Here is a 12,419-nt window from a genome sequence, read left to right as displayed (position 1 = left end):
CTGGTCATCTAGCAGGTCCTTCCCCAACTCTCCAGCACACCCAAATCCTCACCATCCTTGTAGATCCTGCTCAAATTTCCAACTTCCGGTTCCAATTGTACTGTTTTATAGTTGCCCACCTATGCTCCCAAATAAGGCAACCCTGAACATAAAGCAATCCATTTTCCCAATGAAAAGATTCAAGAACAGTTTTCGAGGCCAAACTTTTAGGGAAGTAGCTAAAATAGTCAAAAGTCAATTTACAGTATTTTATTTATCAATTTAGTTTTATAGGCATATTTTAAATTATATATTATTACTACCATGGAATAATCTCCAAGATATAATATTAAGTTTGAAAAGCAAGGTGGAACGGCCGCCCCCTGGGGAGTTCGGGGAGCGCAGGGTCGCCGCTGCCGCCGCCGGCGGCGGCGGCGGCGGCGGCGGCGGCGTGTGAGCGGACGGTCGCACGCGCCGCCGCCTCCATAACTGTTTACCCCGCTGCATTGTGGGAGTTCGACTTCCGTCGCCCGCCAACCGCCGCCAACCGCCGCCTCAGCTTTCGCCGCCGCCGCCGCCCACGCCATGGGGTCCGTGACTGACGACGAAATCATACGGAAGCGTCTCCTAATTGATGGAGATGGCGCTGGAGATGATCGGAGAATTAATCTGCTAGTGAAAAGTTTCATTAAATGGTGCTACTCTGGATCCCAGGAAGAGGACTACAGCCAGTACCAACGTATGCTGCTCACGCTGTCCCAATGTGAATTTTCAATGCGCAAAACTTTGCGGGTATATGATATGAATCTCAGAGAAATGGAAAATTATGAAAAAATTTACAAAGAAATAGAATGTAGCATTGCTGAAGCACATGAAAAAATTGCTGAGTGCAAAAGGCAAATTCTTCAAGCAAAACGAATACGAAAAAATCACCAAGAATATGATGCATTGGTAAAAGTGATCCACCATTATCCAGACAGGTGTGAGACATTAAAGGAACTAGAGGCTCTGCGTAAAGAATTAGAGCATCTTTCACATATTAAAGAAGGTGTTGAAGATACGCTGGAATTGAGAAGGAAACAGTTTTATGTTCTTCTTACTGTCCTCCATGAACTTAATCAAACAACGGAAAATTATGAAAAGCCCGCAAAGGTAGAAGCAGCTCAAGAAACAAGCATGGAAACTGATCCTAAACCACAGACCAACTGACCACTCACCATTCCCAAGAATATTGAAGTAGCAACATGATCTTAGTGTGTTCAGAATTTGTTGTGCTCTTGAGACATTTAAAGTGAGACATTTAAAGTTTTGGCAGTGAACTACTTTGCCTTTAAATATTAATGCACAGTTCATTCATATTTCTTCACACAAAGGAACATGACTTCATTATATATTTGTTTTTATTGAAATGCCTTTTTTGTACTTAAAAGATAGGAAGCAACATCCAAAAATGTTTAATGTTTTCAAGCCAGATATGTTAGTGCTCGTTGGTATTCTAGGTAGTTTTTGGTCACAAAATAAGTGGAAGATAGTGAGAAGGTGGCATTTCTAGGATGTATATGAGAAAATGAGTCAATTTCTGGAAATCGTTACCACTTTTGAAAATGAAGTCCATGAATAGGCTCTCAGGAGGGCTGTGACCTTGTGAAATTAAGTACAAAATGTTTGTGATGTACGCTTATTGTGGGAGAGTTTCCATGATAGTAAGAAGCACTGATAGCAGAGGTGATTACAAGATGCAAAGTAAATCAATATGTATTACTTTCTAGATCTCTGTCCTTAATACTTGAGCAATGTGGTTGTTAAATGTTTTGTTGAAATGTTTTCTCTCTATCGTTTTGTTCTGTAGGAGTCATTTTCAAGAGTCTTGCAAAAAGGATTTCATGATCTTTTTGAAAAATTAAACTAAATCTGAATCACTTGTAATTGTCTTAAGTATTGAATTACTGTCTAATACTTCTTTAGGTTCCATTCTTATCCATTTATTTTAGTTCAGAAACATGGCACTTTGCATGAATCATACCTTAATAATGTTACATTTTTGTAATTTTAATACAAACTCGTATCTTTAAAAAACTTAAAAAGATGGGGCTTCCCTGGGGGCACAGTGGTTGGGAGTCTGCCTGCCGATGCAGGGGACACGGGTTCGTGCCCCGGTCCGGGAAGATCCCACATGCCGTGGAGCGGCTGGGCCCGTGAGCCATGGCCCTGGGCCTGCGCGTCCGAAGCCTGTGCTCTGCAACGGGAGAGGCCGCGGCAGTGCACAGGCCCGTGTACCGCAAAACAATAAATAAATAAATAAATTTAAAAGCTAAATAAAAAGCAAGGTGGAGGAAACTGTTTAATTTGCTAACTTTTATCTAACAAAGGGTGTTGGAATAAAAACATCTGCTTACACTTAAAAACATACATAGGAAGAATGAGCGAGCCGTAAAAGATGTTTTTAAATAGTTACCTACAGAGGAGGGAGGGAATGGGGTAAAGAAGATAAGGATAGAAACTAAATTTCTTTGAAGATAACTTATTTTGCACATTTTTTACATAATTTTAAAACAAAATTAATTTTAAAAAACCCAAAATTTTACATTTTAAAAAGCAATTCCCACGAATCAAAAACAAAATGAAAACAAGTGCCAAACTGATGGCATAACTATTCCAAGTAACTTTATACCATAAAGTTATAACTCACTGAACGTTCTTAGTGACATATATCCTAAGAACGTTCTCAGTGACATATATCCTAAGGACAAAAAGCATTTGAAAAGATCTTAAACTGCTTTTTAGTTGTCATATTGTTGGTTGTAGTGTTGGTGTTATTTTTCTGAGACTGTTGTGTACTGTGAGATAAAATAAATGAGTGATTATGTGAACTTTCTGGCACTCTCAGTGTGATTGAGACCTGGGGTTCTCAGAAGGTGTGAAAGCAGATACGGTTGCAGGACACATAGTCCTGAATTTGAATTGGAAGCACTGGAAGTATCAACAATGATATATCTTTAAATGCTTTAAAATTTGTAAATTTATATTTCCTAGCTCCGTCCAGACTAAAGGCCTAGAAAAAATGATCAGCCAATAGTAATAAGTATCATTAGCACCTAGATTGTGGTCTCTTAAAATGCCATTTTCTCTTAAAAGACATTCAAAGACAACGAGGGTTGTGTCAAAAGGGCTCAGGATCCAACTTAGAGAGGTCCCTTGCCAAAAACAGGACAATGTGAACATCAGTAAGGGTAATAACTGTAACAGATTGAATATATCAAATATGTTTAAATCCATGAGTTCACCATGTCACTTTAAAAATTAGCTAATTGGTCAACATTGGAGGATAATACTAGCAAACCAACTCATTATTTTGCAAAATGGTAAAAATTTATCCCGACTTTCCTATTTAAATTGTACCATAGAGTGGTACCATAGAGTAGATGAGAGAAGTTTCTTATTATAGAAAAGAATAAATGAAGAAGGAATGTTAGAATTAGAACATCGCCATTTTGCAATCCCTAATGGACTGCATTGATTTTCAAGGCCACTAATATCACAAAAAGAGAGACAACCAGACACTGTGTGCCTCCTAATGGGAGACCTTATCACCACGCATGAAGTAATCTCACCAAATAAATTGTCCCTGAATCTGATCAAGACTCTAAATCCAAATACCAATTTACCGAAAATACAAAGAAACAGAGTTCAGTGGGAAAAAAATACCACAGGAGTATAATCAGCAAAATCCAGACTGTGGAAAACTATAGCTATAGAACAAATCCTCTCCCCACCACCTTTTTTAAAATAAATAATTGCAAGAAGAGAAAGAGAGAGAGGAAGGCAAAACCAATAGGTTAAAAGAGACAACAAACCAATCTCAGTATGTGGACTTAATTTGAATACTGATTTAAACTAACTAAAATAATTTTTAGTTATTTATAAAGTAATTTTTAAAGTTATGACATTTGAGACAATCAGAAATGTTTATCTTTTATGATATTAAAGAAATTATTTTCTCTTTAGGTGGTACTATGCTTATTTTTTTAAAGAATCCTTATCTTTTAGTATTCATACTGAAATATTTACAAACGATTACAGATACATAAAACAATATGTTAACTTAGAAATACTACTTTTCTCACATTTTATAAAGTAATGTTATTCAAAATCGTCAGATACATCTTTAACATCAATGTTTTCCTCATTACCATAGATGCTTTGAGTCAACCTCCCAGAGCATGTCAGTTTCACTTCCAGCTAAGTTGTAAAGACTCTCATACAATAAGTCAAGTCCTTTCTAAAGAATAACTTTTAGGTGGAAAAAACTTACCTTTATTTTAGACTTATTTGTTATCTGTGAATTTCCTGACAGCAGGAGTCACATATTTTCATCTTTTTGTTCTCCTAGAGCCTAATACAGTAGCTTACCACTGTAAGTAGCCTGTGCTCCTATAAGTTACAGGAGGGTAGGTACTGTGTCTTATGTTCACCACTATGTACCTAGCACCTAGTACAATGTCCAGTATGTGGTGGGTATCCAATACATTTTGATGAGTAAATATTTATTAGTTTTTTTAACTCTTTCTCATATGATCATATATTTCCTCATAAAACTTCACATATATGTATACCTATGTACGTATATACGAGTAATTTTTCATGTTGGCTTCCCCACAGGTTTGTAATATCTGGAGGGCAGGGACCAATTAATTACAATGCTTAGTACTGTCCACAGACACCTCACACAGCATAGAACACAGCAGGAATCTGGAGCAGGGCTGTGGTGCAGAGGGAGGGATGACTGATTTCTTGACTCTAAGACTATAAAAGCAAAATATAAAGAGTAAGGTCGATCATCTAAAATATTCAGGTTGAAAATCAACTTGTTGTTTGTTTCCCTAGTTTAGACTGGTTAATCACAGTCTAAAGTCACTGAATAAATGTTCATCCACTTTCTTTGTCCTGCCAAAGAAAACAGAGGCATTGTCAAACACCATCAGCCACAGCATTTGAAAGGTCAGGCTTGAATGTGAATGTGTGGCCCTTGATTGGATCCTGGTTCAAAAAACTATTTTAAAAAACTATAAGGTGCTAACAGAAATTTAATCAACTGGATGGGTGTATGATTATATTAAAGAATTACTGTCAGTTTTTAAGTAAAATAATAATACAGGAGTACATCATTTTATTGCGCTTCACTTTACTACACTTCACAGATATTGTATTTTTTACAAATTGAAGGTCTGTGGCAACCCTGCATGAAGCAAGACTATTGGCACCATTTTCCAACATCATTTGCTCCCTTCATGTCTCTGTGTCACATTTTGGTAATTTGCAATACTTCAGACTTTTTCATTATTATTATATTGTTATGGTGATCTGTGATCAGTGATCTTTGATACTACTATTGTAATTGTTCTGGGGCACCACATACCATGCCCATTTAAGACAGCAAACTTAATCGATAAATGTTGTCTGTGTTCTGACGAGCAGTTCCCCATCTCTCTCCCTCTCTTCAAGCCTCCGTATTTCCTGAGACACAACGATACTGAAATTAGGCCAGTTAATAACCCTACAATGGCCTCTAGGTGTTCAAGTGAAAGGAAGAGTTATACGTCTCTCACTTTAAGTCAAAAGCCAGAAATGGTTAAGCTTAGTGAGGAAGGCATGTTGAAAGCCGAGATATGCCAAAAGCTAGGCCTCTTACACCAAAGAGTTAGCCAAATTGTGAATGCCAAGGAAAAGTTCTTGAAGGAAATTAAAAGTGCTACTCCAGTGAACACACAAATGATAAGAAAGCAAAACAGCCTTACTGTGATGTGGAGAAACTTTCAGTGTTCTGGATAGGAGATCAAAATAGTCACGACATTCCCTTAAGCCAAAATGTAATCCAGAGCAATGTCCTAACTCTCTTCAATTCTATGAAAGCTGAGAGAGGTGAGGAAGCTGCAGAAGAAAAGTTTGAAGCTAGCAGGGCTTGGTTCATGAGGTTTAAGGAAAGAAGCCGTCTCTATAACATAAATGTGCAAGGTGAAGCAGCAACTGCTGCTACAGAAGCTGCAGCAAGTTATCCAGAAGATCTAGCTATCTCAGATAATCGATGAAGGTGGCTACACTAAAGAACAGATTTTCAGTGTAGACAAAACAGCCTTCTATTGGAAGAAGATGCCATCTAGGACTCTCATAGCTAGAGAGGAGAAGTCAGTGCCTGGCTTCAAAGCTGCAAAGGACAGGCTGACTCTTGTGAAGGGCTAATGAAGCTGGTGCCTTTAAGTTGAAGCCAATGCTCATTTGCCATCCCCAAAATCCTAGGGCCCTTCAGAATTATGCTAAGTCTATTCTGCCTGTGTTCTATCAATGAAACAACAAAGCCTGGATGACGGCACATACGCTGACAACATGGTTTACTGCATATTTTAAGCCCACTGTTGAGATCTACTGCTCAGAAAAAAAGATTCCTTTCAAAATATTACTGCTCATTGACAATGCCCCTGGTCACCCGAGAGCTCTAATGGAGATGTACAATGAGATTCATGTTGTTTTCATGCCTGCTAACACAACATCCATTCTGCAGCCCATGGATCAAGGAGTCATTTTGAATTTCAAGTCTCATTATTTAAGAAATACATTTCATAAGACTGTAGCTGCCATAGATAGTGAATCCTCTGATGGGCAGGGGCAAAGTAAATAGAAAACCTTCTGGAAAGGATTCATCATTCTAGATGCCATTAAGAAAATTCTTGATTCTTGGGTAGAGGTCAAAATATCAACATTAACAGGAGTTGGGAGGAAGATGATTCCAACCCTCATGGATGATTTTGAGGGGTTCAAGACTTCAGAGGAGGAAGTAACCACAGATGTGGTGGAAATAGCAAGAGAACTAGAATTAGAAGTGGATCCTGAAGATGGGACTGAATTGCTGCAATCTCACCATGAAACTTGAACAGATGAAGAGTTGCTTCTTACGGATGAGCAAAGAAAGTGGTTTCTTGAGATGGAATCTACTCCTGGTGAAGATGCTATGAAGATTGCTGAAATGACAACAAAGGATTTAGAATATTACATGCACTTAGTTGATAAAGCAGTGGCAGGGCTTGAGAGGACTGACTCCATTTTTTTTTTTTTTTTTTTTGTGGTACACGGGCCTCTCACTGTTGTGGTCTCTCCCGTCGCGGAGCACAGGCTCTGGACGTGCAGGCCCAGCGGCCATGGCTCATGGGCCCAGCCACTCCGTGGCACGTGGGATCCTCCCAGACCAGGGCACGAACCCTCACCCCTTGCATCGGCAGGCGGACTCTCAATCATTGCGCCACCAGGGAAGCCCCTGACTCCAATTTTGAATGAAGTTCTACTGTGTGTAAAATGCTATCAAACAGCATTGAAGGCTACAGAAAAATCATTCTTGGAAAGAAGAGTAAATGGATGTGGCAAACCTCATTGTTGTCTTATTTTAAGAAATTGCAGTAGCCAGCCCAGCCTTCAGCAGCCACCATCCTGGCCCATCAGTAGGCATCAGCAGCAAGGCGAGCTCCTCCACCAACAAAAAGATTATGACTTGCTAAAGGCTCAGATGATGGTTAGCATTTTTTAGCAATAAAGTATTTTTTAATTAAGGTATGTACATTTTTAGATATAATGCTATTGCACAATTAATACATTACAGTATAGTATAAACATAGCTTTTATATGTGCTGAAAAACCAGCAAATTTGTGCAACTTGCTTTATTGCAATATTCACTTTATTGTGGTGGTCTGGAATTGAACCTGCAATATCTCCAAGGTATGCCTGTATTGTAATATGGTGATTATGTCATTTTTTTAAAAAAAGGGCCCTTAATCTCAAGTGATACATACTTACTTATATGATGTCTGGGATCTGGAGAATGGGTAGACCCATAAACGAAACAAGATAGGTTGTTTGTTCATTGTTGCAGCCAGGTCATGGTGTACTTCAAGTCTCTCTACTTTGGTATATGCTTAAAATGTTCCATAAATTTCAAATATATTAAAGTTTGCTTAAAATCATAAAAAATGAAAAGAAAGGAACATCAAGGCTCATTGGTCTGTGCTTGCTGCAGATTCCTCACCAGTTGATTATTACTTCCTCTGATACCGTCATTATTTATGGCTGAGAGGATTTCTTAACCATGGATTTCCAGGGTTCCTATGAATGGGCTTCAGAAGATTATGTGTGAGGGTGCATTTTTCTTGGGAGAGGGTCCATAACTTTCATCAGATTCTCAGGGGAGCTTGTGACTCAGAAAATATTAGAATCATAAGAACCACACTGTATAAGTTTAGGAGAAAAAGGAAAGGAGGGAGGGAGGGAAAGAGAAAGGGAAAGAAGGATGAACTAGAGAAAAGACCCTGTTTCTGTATGTCTCACTGGCTCATGAGAATGACCCACTATGTAAATGTGTATTGACTTGGGTGCCTACCGGAAGGACTAAGTAAGATAAAAAGAACTCAGAGGGTTAAATACACATTAAAACATTGAAATTGCAAGGCACATCATGAGAAAGAAAGCACTGTTATAAGCCTTGACAAATGAATGAATTATAGCTGAGTAGCAGATCAGATTCTCACTTACAGTTAATGGACAAGTTAAAAGGCACCGGTGGGGCTGAGTCTTACATAATGGCCCCAGATCCTTGAAGCAGACACAGAGGCTGCAGGAGAGGGAGAAGCAGCAGGCAGTGGAGCCCACCTTGAGCCCTCTCCCTGACCCCCCGCTGCGGCTCCACTCTGAACCTGCAGGGTGGTAGTACTGCCAGGCTCATCTCAGCCTCCCTTCCTGCAAGCAGTCTCGACTCTTTCACCTCCAAAGCCCCTTTCATCTTTTTTCTTTAATTAATTAATTAATTTTTTTTTGGCTGCGTTGGGTCTTTGTTACTGCGCGCAGGCTTTGTCTAGTTGCGGTGAGCGGGGGGCTACTCTCCATTGAGGTGCACGGGCTTCTCATTGCAGTGGCTTGTCTTGTTGCGGAGCACGGGCTCTAGGTGTGCGGGCTTCAGTAGTTGTGGCTCACGTGCTCTAGAGCACAGGCTCAGTAGTTTTGGCACATGGGCTTAGTTGCTCTGCGGCATGTGGGATCTTCCCGGACCAGGGCTCGAACCCGTGTCCCCTGCACTGGCAGGCGGGTTCCTAACCACTGCGCCACTCGGGAAGTCCCACCCTTTCATCTTTTATCCAATGGTTTCAGGTAACACCCTCCTACCCCACCCACCCAACAACAACAAGTACTTATTGAGTTCTGATACACAATCATTTTAAATCAACAAATACAGAAGTGACTTCCAGGGTTTCTAATCAACAAACTAAGTCACCACAATTAGTACTGGGAACAAATATTTACTGAGCACTTACTGTATACCTAGCATTGTGCTTTACACATCTTACCTCACTTAATCCGCACAACAGTCCTAAATCAAGGCTAAGTAAGATCTCACAAGAGTTAAGTGAGATAGGAGGAACGTCAACTCAAGTCTCTCTGTATTAACATTATATACTACAATGCATTAACATCATACACTAACATTGCCAAAAGCAAAGAACCTGGTCATTTTAGAGAGCTCTGGTCACCTACTCATGGATTAATGTCCACAGTGAAAACAGCTCAAGATCGTCATATTATTACCTTCTTAAATCCTTGTACTTCACACTGCCTTTACTGCCCAGAATTCCAATACTTCTCCATCTCCTTATTCACTTCCAACTCCCTCTTCATCCAGAAAGCCCATGAGTTCTGACCCCCTGTAGAGCCCATCACTGAATCTGACCCAAAGATCCCCAACTCTCTAATACCCTCAATTTGACTTCCTCAATGAACGCTGCCAACCTATAGCAAGAAAAAGGGGTTCCATGAGGATGTATGCAGCTGTTCTAGACCCCCTCTCAGTGGCCGTGAGCTCCTGAACATCCATGAGCTTCCTATTCTGACACTTCAGCAGTCTGCTAGGGGCCTAAAATTCCAAAGTGGCTCTGGTTTCTCAGTGACTTTTTTATTGAACCCTACTTGGAGTCACTCCTGTTCCATACAACTTACTAGCTAGCACATCGTGGTTGGCAGAATAACGGCCCCCAAAGGACTTGAACATCGTAATCCCTGGAACCTATGAATACGTTACCTTACACGGCAATGGGGAATTAAGGTTGCAGACGGAAACAGGGTTGCTAATCAGTGGACCTTAAAATAAGGACATTATCTGGATTATCCAGTGGGATCAATGTAGTCACGAGGATCCCTGAAAGTGGAAGAGGGAGGCAGAAGAGTGCAGCTGGAGAACGAGGTTTGATGACAAAAGCAGGGTCTGAGAGATGCTGTGTTGCTGGTTTTGACTGTGGAGGAAGGGAACTGCAAGCCAAGGAATGCAGGCAGCCTCACGAAACTGAAGAAATTAAGGAAACAGATTGTCCCCTAGAAGCTCCAGAAAGAAACAGCCCCGTTCAACACGTTGATTTTAGCGCAGTGGGACTTGTGCTGAACGTCTGAACTACAGAACTGTAAGCTAATCAATTTGTGTTGCTTTAAGCCAGTAAATCTGCGGTCATTTGTTAGGGCAGCAATAGACACTAATACATACATTAATGGCTTTCTAACTAGCAAAACCAGAGTAAACTTGTTACTACCTTACAGGACACAACCAACCTCTCCATTATCTCAGATTTGCTGCTGTTACCTAGCAGCAGATTTAGAACACATTGCTCCTCTGTGTCCTGATTACCACTGTGGCAGGCTTAACTGAGAGCCCTGTCTACCCTGCCAAGGCAAACCATGAGCTAAGACAATTATCTACAAGTTCAGAAGGAAGTAAATTTGCAAACTGAATTGTCCCCCCAGGCTGCCTCAATTCTCTGCTTGGCAGGAAAGTCCACACCTCTCCTACTGAAGCTCCCCAGTAGAACTGGTGATGCCAGATAAAGAGAATGCTCACATGTTCCCCAATTCCCACACAGGAAAGGAACACCTAGTGCGTGGGGAGGGGCTGGAGGCGGACGGATTGTACATTGCAAGGCAGTAACAGGAGAAGCTGCTCTGATTGATACTTTTGTTCAGTAACATTCAGCAAATACATACTGACTGCTTCCCATGAACTGACCATGACCCTCAGAAAAGTTATCCGCTCTCTACAGAGCCATTCGTTCGCTCAGCAAATATTTATTGAGCACAAACACGTGCCAGGGCCGCTGAGCACTAGCCTCTGAGAGTTTTTCAGGTCTACTTTAAAACATAAAGTGTGACTCTCTTCCCATCTGCCAAGCTTCCCAGTTATCAGCCATTCACCAGGATTTGTTATTCTGAAGATTTCTTCAAAATTTACCGTTCTAAGCCGGCCTGATTCACATAAAAGCCTTAGTAATTGCCCAAATTCACTTGCTCCCCTCTCCACCACTTGCACCCTCTCTGAACCTCCCTGCGCTTCCCAGCACCACTTGGCTCAAGTGCTTCTGGTTTCAACCTCTCCAGCCTTCTCTTCCAAAAATTCTTTCTGCTCAGTTCTGAAAGTGCTGATCGGGAGAATTTTGAAGCTACAAGTTGTCCCTAGTTCCAGTCCAAACTAGGAGCTCTCCCTCAAGCTTTCTGATCTCCTTCCACTCTTACTATCCCTTTTAAGAGCTCACCGACTCCTAAAATTGCAATAACCACCTCCGGAGATCTCATCAAAATTCAATAACGCAGGGCTTCCCTGGTGGCGCAGTGGTTGAGAGTCCGCCTGCCGATGCAGGGGACACGGGTTCGTGCCCCGATCCGGGAAGATCCCACATGCCGCGGAGCGGCTGGGCCCGTGAGCCATGGCCGCTGAGCCTGCACGTCCGGAGCCTGTGCTCCGCAACGGGAGAGGCCACAACAGTGAGAGGCCCGCGTACCGTAAAAAAAAAAAAAAAAAAAAAATTCAATAATGCAGGCCTTCATTAACTCATCCTAAACTCCACCAATAGCCACCTAGCTGGCCTCCTTCATTCCAGCTCTTCCCACTCTAATACATCCTTTGTACACCTTGCCACACGTATCTTCCCAAACACGTTTAAGTGCTCATTTTTAATCAGTCACCGGTCCAGGTGTCAGAGACACAAGCCACGGTAATGTAGAGTGATGAAGGACACTTCTTTAGAGACGGCCAGCTCTGCCACTTCTTAGAAGTTACTTAACCACTCTACATCTTGGTTTCCTCATTTGGAAAATAAGCATAATAAGGGCATGTAAGTTTCAGCGTTATTGAGAGAATTCAAGGAGACAATGCATGTAAAGCACTTGGCAGCGTACCTGGCACGTGGCAAGCACTCAAAACAAGTTACACAACCAACAACATGAAAGGGAGCTGGCAGGTTAGCAGCAGAGATGAACATGTAGATTCCACAAGTAAGGGATGGAAGAAGTTATAGCACGTGGTGGTGGTTGTGAGCAAAAAAGAGTGAGTGATAAATTCTGATGATGACGTGGAGCCAGACGTTAAAGA

At 41.2% G+C, this 12,419-nt stretch overlaps 1 protein-coding gene and 1 pseudogene across 6 annotated transcripts in view; one reads left to right on the top strand and one right to left on the bottom strand.

Moving 5' to 3' along the window:
• SLC4A8 (solute carrier family 4 member 8) overlaps positions 1 to 12,419 on the bottom strand; it is an 83,239-nt gene that overhangs the window by 66,944 nt on the left and 3,876 nt on the right. The gene's annotated exons all lie outside the window — the stretch shown is intronic.
• Positions 515 to 1,909, top strand: LOC137202836 (THO complex subunit 7 homolog pseudogene; annotated as a pseudogene).

Source organism: Pseudorca crassidens, chromosome 11 (assembly GCF_039906515.1).
Source record: "Pseudorca crassidens isolate mPseCra1 chromosome 11, mPseCra1.hap1, whole genome shotgun sequence".
NCBI lineage: Eukaryota > Metazoa > Chordata > Mammalia > Artiodactyla > Delphinidae > Pseudorca > Pseudorca crassidens.
Note: the sequence above shows the minus strand (reverse complement) of the source record. Positions and strands in the feature narration are given on the sequence as shown.